A 9,150-nucleotide genomic window follows, 5' to 3' on the forward strand; every position below is an offset into this window, starting at 1 on the left:
AAGGCGTAAGGCATAATGTCGGTAACACAGTGCATTGACAGTCAGAATGGGGGGGTGTAGAGATTTTGACTAGCAGATGTCGCTCTTCCATTTCCTGAATGAAAAAAGTGTCATTCATTTAACACGCGACGGTGAGTACACTCGTAGACTTGGTTATATTTTTATTAATTAATTGAGTTTCTTCTTTTCTTTCGATTTTCGCTTCATGGAAATATGGATAAACGGCCTTTTCGTATTATATATGGCATATTGGGATTATTTGTGCCATTCAATTCGACACGAAAATATGTTAGCGTTATCTTACTCCCAAGAAAATATGGTTTTGGTTTCTATTGGTTTGGCATAATAACGTTGCATTTGTACATATCGATTGTATAAGCGTCCGGGATTTAGTGAACCAATTAAGTCGAATATTGATTTACGTTCAACACAAATATCTGGTGTGAGTATATAGTCGCCAATCGTGATAATAACTTGTTGCACCTCCATGCCTCGTGTATGTATTAAACATGGCAAATCAGAACGGAATTCACGCATATCTACAATAATTTGGCTGTAAGAAAAGGTATGAGGCTCGCTTGACCGCCTGCTTCACGACTAGCAGCATTAGCCGCGTCCACGCCTTCAGTTTCTGCATAGGTTTTATACAACATGAAAGCTTCATCTGTTTTGCCATCTTGGTACTCTGGTATAACCATTACACGCTTCGTTTTAATAATCATTCTAAATGCTTGCTTCTCACGTCGCCAGCTAGTCAAATACGATTGTTCTTCTACGGTGTGCGCATGTAAAGGGAAGGATACATGCGTCCGATCTTTCGGAGCGCGCCGTTGACGCGCTTCCCATTTTTCCAATTGTCTAATTGCGGCACATTACAATGATACATTATAACATACTGTGGTTGTATTTCATCGAGTATGCGATCGAGTGACATAGCACCCTCTCGTTCTGGTTTGAATGTTTGTATGCAGATTAGTGGTTGCTTACGTGCCGCCACAGCCGCAGTTATATCCAGGTGTTCTAGCTGTGGAAATGGCTCGAAACAGAGGTATCCATATTAGAGGTCTCCGTAGCCCCGCTTGCATTTGCATCGGCGCCAGCATAAGTTAAAGTTTCGTCAGCATCACTTAATTGTGTAATAGTTAGCATATAACTTTCTTGAAAATATTTTGCTGCAAGATCTTCATCACCATTAGCATCAGTAAACAGCTGCGTCAGCTCATCCATAGGGGTGCTTTGTTCTGAGTCCGAAGCTTCATTCTTTAGAACGTCATTCTCTTTCGCATTTGGTTGAGTGCTATTCCTCTGTTGTGTGCTTGTGTTTTTGCCGCTGAGAGTTTTCTCAAATTGCGTTAGTGCATTTACAATTTCCTTAACTTATAGCAATCAGCTAGTTTACCGATTGGTATCTCATGCTGCCTTGCAGCAAATAAGAGAAAGCGTTCACCACCTTGTGTGAGAAATAGACGCAATTGAAGGCAGGTACGTGTATCATGACAAAGTATTACGACTTTGGGTGGCGCTTACGCAAGTCGGGACGTGAACGTTTCATATCGCCCGGTATTTCAACTTTGAGTGGTTTCAGCTAAAATTTCCATTTGGGATAGGGTTCATGTTCAAACTCACCTTGTGCATTGTAAACGCGCTCTCTGGTTAAATTGAATATTTGCTCAGCTGAATCTAAAAACGTCCAACCCGAATTACGAAGCGCATACTCTGTAGTGTGATAACGTTTTGGTTAGTGCATACGCGGCCACTGCATCATGATATGTATTGGAAATCATAAGATTGCGTAAAATTTCGTAATTTTTCGCGCTAGAACCGGAGGTAGCGGGTGTCGATAGAGCCAAGTCTGTCCTACATTTGCCGGTGGATATCACACAAAGGAAGCGTAGGTGTGTATAAAATTACATCTTGGAGGTACTGAGGGCTTATTAATATAATTATATTCTTTTTTTCTGAGGGAAGATTGTGTAATCGACATGGCTAACTCATACAACTCTTTCGCTATTGCCCGACGATGGCAACGTACCAACGTCAGAAGCTGCAGCGCTGCATTATGAAATACAAGGAGCCGGTTGAAGAGGACGCTATTATATGGATATCGTTCAGGTGAGTAGAGTAGTAAATGACGATTCGAAATCTCTCGCAGTAATGAGCCATAACGTTGGTCAGATACGCCATCATCTCGTTGCAAAGATCCTGAGCCAGATTAATTTTGTTGATTTCTTGCCTTTTACGATGCTCTCTACGCATAACTTTTTTCCAAAAATTAGAAAAAGAACCATGAATTTAAATAAAATGGCCCAAGTCGGGCATGCTTCAAATTGACCTCAAGTTGTTAAGTTACCCGAGATGGTGTGCAGCTTTTCTTCTTTTCAAAAATTCTTTATCCCGATTTACTGAAAGAATAAACGAAGTCAGCGATGCCAAATTCTTTAGTAGGCTCCAGGGGTTTAGCTACTCTCTTGAAATGATTCTCAAAGCATACTTAAGTTGAAGATAGATGTACGTATGAGTAGGGTTTGAAAATGCATTTTATTTGCTTAACTATAAAATAGCGTCTGAAATGTTGATTTTGATGCTTAATACTTCAACACCCAAGTCTCCCGGTTCTAGTATGTTCCAAATAGTTTGCGAAATTTCTTTGGTTGGAATGCAATGCACATAAAGTATTTAGCCCATTAAGCACAGATCATTACATTATTTTCCCCACAAATAAGTTTTATTAAATTATTCATTTTATTTGGAAGATTTATTACAACGTTTTGCTGGACTATTTGTTTATTTAGTATAATAAATCTCAATTTGAAAACTCCTATCAAAATTGTCCCACCCAAGCAAAGCGATTCCGGCCGAAAGCAAGCCGACGTGTTCTCAATTTCGATCGATCGATTCTTTAGCGTTTTTTTTATGCAAAATTGCAATTGTCTTGTTGCCTCTGCATTTCCGAAAACCATTGGTGCTGGCATTTTCTTCAAATTTTTGCACAATTTTAATTTAACTAAAACCAAAATAAATAAAAACAGCTGTTTCGCTTTATTATCGACTCGATATGAAAAGGATACGAAATCAGCTTCGAATCGATTTGTTTAAATCGGAACTGAGAACACCAAAAAGAAATCGACTCGGAATCAACCCCGCCTGACCTTTCAAAGCGAGTCGGAATCCAGAACAGGACGGATTGCTATTCAGAACACCACCTTGTGTTTCTTACAGCCAACCCAATATAAACGCACGCAAGTAATTTTCTGTCAAAAAATGTCTCATGTACATACAAGTTATATGAGAGCAACCCAAGTTGAATTTGCTGCGTGAAAACCTAACTCGATTTCCAATTTTTGTTCTGCGTGACATTTAGATTCGACGTTTGCCCACATGCTTTACATTGTCGCAACGCATGCTTATTTGGGTTAGGGCAAAGAACGCCGTGCGGTTTTATTGGGCCGGCTTGTTAAACATTTATTTGCACTTTTAAACCTTTACGACGTGTACCTTAATTTTATATTCGAAAATACTTTTAAGTTTGAATGTGTGGTTCATATGGCAATTGATGTTTGGGGTGTGATTGCTAATTCAATTGTATTCTGGGGCAGATGTCTGCGTTAGGGTATGTTGGCCTTGTTCAGGGGAATGAGAGCAGGGCTATCGGTGTGTTGGCCTCGTTCGGGATGAACGAGAGCTGGGTTATTTGGAATAAAGGGAGATGGACTACTAAAGTTCATTTTCCTTGTCGTTGGGCGGAAGTAGTACCAATTTCGCGATTGGTCTCGTAATTTGTCCCTTCATTGTATGAACGTCAACAACACGTACACGGTTATCGGAACCTGGGTGTGTGTTGACGACTCTCCCCATTTTCCACTCGTTCGGTTGTAGGTTATCCACCTTGATGACGACTAGGTCTCCGGGTTTTAAGTTGGATTGTGGATGTTTCCATTTATACCGTTTCTGAATCTCGGTGAGATATTCCGATTTCCATCTTTTGCAAAAGGTTTGATGAAGGGCTTTCATCTTTTGCCATCGGTTTACAATTGAGGCAGGGTTTTCACTACAATCGAGTTCAGGTGGAGCTAAAAGATGCCCGCCTACGAGAAAATGGCCTGGAGTAAGCGGCTCGAGGTCGGAAGAGTCGTTAGATGAGGGACTTAGAGGTCTCGAGTTGAGGCAGGCCTCAATTCGACATAAGAGGGTTGTAAACTCTTCTAAAGTATATTTATGGTCGGACGCGATCTTTTTAAAGTGTGTCTTAAAACTTTTTACCCCCGCTTCCCACAAACCTCCCATGTGAGGAGCGCTTGGCGGTATAAAATGCCATTCTAAAGTGTGATGGCTATATTTATTCACTGTTCCGTCCCTTGCTTCACGCAGAAATGCCTTAAACTCAAATCGTAACGATCGCGAAGCTCCGACAAAGTTAGTACCATTGTCGGAGTAAACGTTTTTCGGACAGCCTCGTCTGGATACAAATCTGGCGAAGGCAGCTAGGAAGGACCCGGTATTAAGGTCGTTTGTCGCTTCCAGATGGATGGCTTTCGTCGAAAAGCAGACGAACAGGCAAACATATCCTTTTGAAATTCGACATCCCCTCCCTCGGTAGGATTTTATATCGTATGGTCCCGCGAAATCTACCCCAGTGTTGGTGAAGGCCCTAGAAAAGGTGGTGCGCTCCTTCGGAAGGATCCCCATAAGTTGCGTTTGTGTCCGCTTCCTGTAAATAGTACAGACCTTACAGTTGTGGATAACAGACCGTATCATTATTTTAACACGTGGGATCCAGTACTGAGTGCGGATATGACGTAGCATCAGCTGGTTCCCTCCATGCAGGGTGGTCTCGTGAGAGGATTGGACTATAAGTCTGGATAACCTGCAAGTATAAGGAAGAATAATGGGATGACTTTCATTATGGGACATGTCCTTCGATGCCCCAGTCCGCCCCCCAGTTCGAATGATGCCTTCTTCATCTATATATGGGTTCAGGGGTAAAATCTCACTCTTCCCATTTATTAGTTTTCCTGACTTCAAATTTGCGTACTCTTCTTGATAATGTTGCCTCTGGCATATTGTTATCAATCTTCGTGTTGTTTTTTCTATTTCGTCAGGAGCTATTGAATGAGAATCACTTTTAAAAGAGGCTTTAGTTGTTGGGTGCGTATTCTGGAAAAACCGAAGAATATAGGATATAACCCGCAAAGCCCTCGGTAGATCGGAAAACCTATCCAGAATATCAAAGTTATTTTTGACCGAAGTTGTATGAACTTTCACCCTTTTTTCCTCCATATTCGTATTGTAATCTTCTTCTTGTGTTGGCCAATTTTCGTTGTCTTCTTGCAACCAAGAAGGTCCCTGCCACCACAAAGAATTGTCGATTAGATCCGAAGCGAGGAGGCCTCTGCTCGCCAAATCTGCAGGGTTTGACGCAGAGTCTACATGCCGCCATACTTTGTCTCCAACTTTGTCGATGATTTTCGTTATTCGATGTGCCACAAACGTTGACCACGAACATGGTGGTTTTCGGATCCATGCCAGTACTATAGTCGAATCTGTCCAAAGGGTTACTTTAATGTTTGAAAGTTGCATATTTTCTATGGCCGACTCTATAATTTCTGCAAGTAGGACTGCGCCGCAGAGTTCCAGTCGTGGCAATGATATGGTTTTGACCGGGGCTACTCTCGTTTTGGCCATCAACAGGTTGGTGAAGACTTGATCCTTTGTTTGTACCCTCAGGAAAACAGTGGCGGCATATGCTTTTTCCGAGGCATCGCTGAATCCATGTATTTCGACATTGTCCTTCAATGTGTAGTGAACCCATCGCGGTATGCGTATATCGTTGATCTTTTCGTAGTCCGTCATGAATGATTGCCACCGATGTAGAGTAGTTTCAGACACATCTTCATCCCAGCCTGTCCCTTCCAACCAAATATTTTGCATTATTATTTTGGCTACAATTACGACTGGTGCCAGCCAGCCAAGAGGGTCGAAAAGTTTTGCGATCGCAGAAAGTATTGACCTTTTTGTTACGGCGTGGTTATTGTCAAAGGGTTTCGCTGTGAAGTAAAAGTAGTCGAAATGGGCGTTCCACCTGATACCGAGTGCTTTTACCATGCTGGTGTCTTCAAACTCAAGAAAATCCTCGCTTAATAGGTGTTGCTTCGGTATACCCTGTAGGATTTTCTTGCAGTTGGACGTCCATTTTCGCAATGGGAAACCTGCCGATTGCAATGCCGATGATATTTCGTCCCTTGCCTTGATTGCAATTTCGATGCTGTGTCCACCGGCGAGTACGTCATCAACGTACATGCAATTTCGCAGAATATCTGCTGCCATTGGATGCGATGTCTCGACGTCATCTGCTAGTTGGTGCAGCGTCCGAATCGCAAGATACGGAGCACAATTAACACCAAAGGTTACCGTTTTCAATTCGTAAATGTTAATTGGGTTTTTGGGGCATTTGCGAAATATGATTCGCTGATATTTTGTTTGGTCTTCATTGACCCATATTTGGCGGTACATTTTCTCTATGTCGCTGTTAAATACGTATTTGAACAGCCGCCAACGTAGTATAAGGATTGTCAGGTCGGATTGAAGAATCGGACCTGGATATAAGGCATCGTTAAGACTTTTGCCATTAGTGGTAGGACAAGATGCATTAAATACGACTCTGACTTTTGTCGTTGTACTTCCCTCCTTTATAACAGCATGGTGAGGTAGGAAGTAACAGTCATTTGAGTCTAGCGAAATATTGCCTATTTGTTTCATGTGCCCTAAGTTTTCATATTCGGATACAACTCTATTGTATTCCGTTTGAAGGACTGGGTTTTTTCGCAAGTCGTGTCTCGTTGCGATAGAATTGAGAACACGCACTTCTTAATGAGGGGCCTAGGCTAAATTCTGTCCTAAAGGGTAAGGAGACTACGTATTTGCCATCGTTGTTCCGAACTGTTGTGGATTTGTATAGCTCCTCGCAGTAAGTATCATCTTTATTGATGCTCCTCTTCTTTGGAATTTCCTCTATCTCCCAGAAAGCCGCCAGTTGTTTGTCTAAAGTGACCTCGTTAAAATATGAAACTATGGTCTTATTTGTATCAACCGCATCTGTCCGGTCTGTCAAAATCCAGCCGAACACCGTTTCCTGTGCTATTAATGTGTTTAGCACATCTTTCTTAATGCCACCTAACATAATTTGGGGGTATATGTCTCCGCCCAGAATTAGATCGACTGGCTCATTGACAAAGAATCGTTTGTCAGCCAGTACTAAGTCAGGGAATGCTTGCCTAGTCATTGCGTTTATTTGGCAAGTTGGAAGATTCCCTGTCAATTGTGGTAAAACCAGCATGATCGTATTGATATTGATTAATGGGTCGGTTGGTGACCGCAGTTGTATGTTGCACGCTTCTTTTACTTGTGCAGACATTGTATTATTGATGCCCGAAACTTGGGCATGCAAGTGTTTGGATGGCAGATTAATTCTGCGCTTTAGTTTCTCGGTAATGAATGAACATTCCGATCCCGAGTCTATTAGGGCTCTCGCCGAATAGTCAACACCATTAAAATGAATATTGACCTGAGCTGTCCCTAGTAATACCCCTTTATTTGTATTTGCGAAACATGAGTTCACATTATTAATCGGAGCATTTTCCCTTTCAGCATTGCGTCGTATTTGAGCTTCCCGTGAGGTAGATGCAGATGCTCCGATAGTGTCTGAAGTATTGGTTGGTTTTGGCTGATTCGAAATATGAAGCAGCGTATGATGTCTTAAATGACATGTGGCACAGTTCATTTGACTGGTGCACTTTGTTACCGAATGGCCAGCAGAAAGGCAGTTTATACACCCACGGCTGCCCTTAATTTGTTCAAACCGTTTATTGGGTGTTAAACGTAAGAACTTTTAACACTTGGAAATTCGATGTGCCGGACTTTTGCACATCTTACACGTAGGTTTGGCTACACTTGCCTGATAGGACCCTAATTTTTTAGCAGATGTATCTGTTGTCGAACGAGATACTTGTGGCTTTGAGGTTTTGGAAACTGTATCCCCTCTCAGATCAGTCACGGTTTCTAAGGTTTGGAAACGATTGGATAAGAATCTATCCATATCTGCCCATTTTGAAATTTCCGTTTTGTTTTCAATTGTTTGTTCCCAGAGTGCCAATGTGGTTTCTGGCAATTTTGTGGAACATAGATATGTTATAATTGCATCCCAGTTTGATATGTCTATGTGATGACACTGGAGCGCCGAGATGCAATTATTTATTTCACGTTGCAGTTTCTTTATAGAGCTACCGCATTCACTCTCAACTGCTTTCAAACTAAAAAGAATTTTTAATTGGGCGTTTACTAAGATACGTTTGTTTTCGCATCTGTCACAAAGATTCTTCCACGCTGTTTCGAAACCGTCTTTCGTTAAAGGGCATCGCCCAACTATCTCTTTGGCCTCACCTTGAGTCTTTTGGTTTAAATAATATAATTTTTCTACTGCTTCTAGGTTTTTGTTACGTATATATATAGCAGTGAACATGTCTCTAAATGAAGGCCAAGAAAGGTAATCTCCTTTGAAAACGTCCGTATCACACGGTGGCAGGCGCACGCGATATTCCCTGTCTCCTGAGCTTTCTTCTTTCTTTTCAGCTTTCTCAAGTTTTTCCGAAAGTTCAGCCATCGCTGCCTGGCACTTGAGAAAGCTGAAGTATGTAATTTTGTGCTTCTTTTTGATGGCCGACAGCTCTTTTGCCTCCAGTTCTGAGGAGCTCAAGAGTTCTTCATATGTCTGCTTCACCTTCTCCCATAGCGATTTCAACTCCTCCTTTTGGACTAAGAGGGTGTGTTTTGTATGGTCTGAAGGGGACGTATCATTGTAGTCATTCTCAAACTCAGTCACTGCCTCTGCTTGGCGTATATAGGTATCCATTATATGAAAATTTATTGAAATATTAATTGATTAATTGCCTTTGCAGAGAGTATTGAGTGAAAATGAACTGAAACGAAGGACTGTGTTTGAGAGAGATCTCTCGAGGAAGTGGCCTCGAAGCTTGCGAGAAAGCTAGGAATCAATTTAAAAAATGTGCAATTTTCGTGGTGGCAACGGCGCGGCAATGGCGGCCACCGTGGTGTGATGGTAGCGTGCTCCGCCTATCACACCGTATGCCCTGGGTT

General features: G+C 41.9%; 1 pseudogene; it reads right to left on the minus strand.

Annotated features, from left to right (window-relative positions):
• Window positions 1-300: 300 nt before the first annotated feature.
• LOC137234747 (DNA repair endonuclease XPF-like) lies at window positions 301-1,984 on the minus strand (annotated as a pseudogene).
• Between the last annotated feature and the right edge of the window lie 7,166 nt (window positions 1,985-9,150).

The sequence above is a fragment of the Eurosta solidaginis genome, chromosome X (assembly GCF_040869045.1).
Source record: "Eurosta solidaginis isolate ZX-2024a chromosome X, ASM4086904v1, whole genome shotgun sequence".
Lineage (NCBI taxonomy): Eukaryota > Metazoa > Arthropoda > Insecta > Diptera > Tephritidae > Eurosta > Eurosta solidaginis.